The sequence below is a fragment of the Octopus bimaculoides genome, chromosome 4 (assembly GCF_001194135.2).
Source record: "Octopus bimaculoides isolate UCB-OBI-ISO-001 chromosome 4, ASM119413v2, whole genome shotgun sequence".
Lineage (NCBI taxonomy): Eukaryota > Metazoa > Mollusca > Cephalopoda > Octopoda > Octopodidae > Octopus > Octopus bimaculoides.
In genome coordinates this window covers 89,570,918-89,571,981 of record NC_068984.1, presented here as the reverse complement: position 1 = coordinate 89,571,981, position 1,064 = coordinate 89,570,918, and the positions used below count along the sequence as shown (strand labels likewise).

The 1,064-nt window shown below is 35.0% G+C and overlaps 1 protein-coding gene across 2 annotated transcripts in view; it reads right to left on the bottom strand.

Annotated features, from left to right (window-relative positions):
* Positions 1-1,064, bottom strand: part of LOC106869981 (collagen alpha-1(XXVIII) chain) — a 17,250-nt gene that overhangs the window by 3,155 nt on the left and 13,031 nt on the right. The gene's annotated exons all lie outside the window — the stretch shown is intronic.

Sequence of the window (1,064 nt, the reverse complement as noted above, 5' to 3'; positions counted from 1 at the left end):
GCATGTTATAATTGCATACTTTATTCCTACATATGTTTCAAAGGATTACAACCTGTGTGGTCCATAGGGATCTTTGATATTAAAATTGTAACCTTCTCATCAGGGAAAGCATGGGAATCATCTTAAACGTAAGACATTATGACCCATTATCAGAAGAATTTTTATTCATTAAGATAGAAGAAATACACATAATTATATATATATATATATATATATATTTACGACAGGCTTCTTTCAGGTTCTGTCTATCAAATCCACTTGCAAGGCTTTGGCCGGCCCAAGTCTATTGTAGAAGACACATACCCAAGGTATTACGCAGTGGTTCTGAACCACGAAACCATGTTGTTGGGAAGTAAACTTCTTACCACACAGCCAAGCCTAAAAATTAAAAATTTTACTTCATCTACTCTGTATTGATTACCAGCTTCATTTCTAATCCGAATTCTAACCCAAACTGCTTTAAAAGTTTCGTTTCGTTCCTCTGTTGCCTTTATTTTTAATATATTTTGTTCAATTTTTTTTTTTCTACCATCTTTTTTACTATCTTATTAACTTCTTAATATGGCTACTAATGAGCTTCTTCCGAGACTCGAAACAATCTTGCAAGTTGTAATCTTTAACTACAAAAATATATAATACCCTTCCTTAACCAGATAGAGCCCGTTATTTAAATTGTGGGTGGGGGGCAGTGTATTGTTATGATGTGAAATCCTCGTTCACTTGTATGTTATTGTCGGCACTGCAATATTCTTGTCGCCACCATTGTGTTGTGGCGGTATTCCGTGTTTTATCATCTTTGACTCGTCTATCGTACTATCGCTGACAGCTCCGCAAGACAATGATTTTGAAACGTCTACCTTGACATTAACTCGAATTCTTATATATCACGTAACTGACACTACTCCAACTGTGAACTCGTACAACGACTCTACTACTACTGACCTTCCTACAACGACTAACTGCCTGACTTTGTTACGCAGGAAGGGGAGTACCATTTTCACAACACACACACATACACACACACACAAATATATATATATATATATATATATATATATATATAT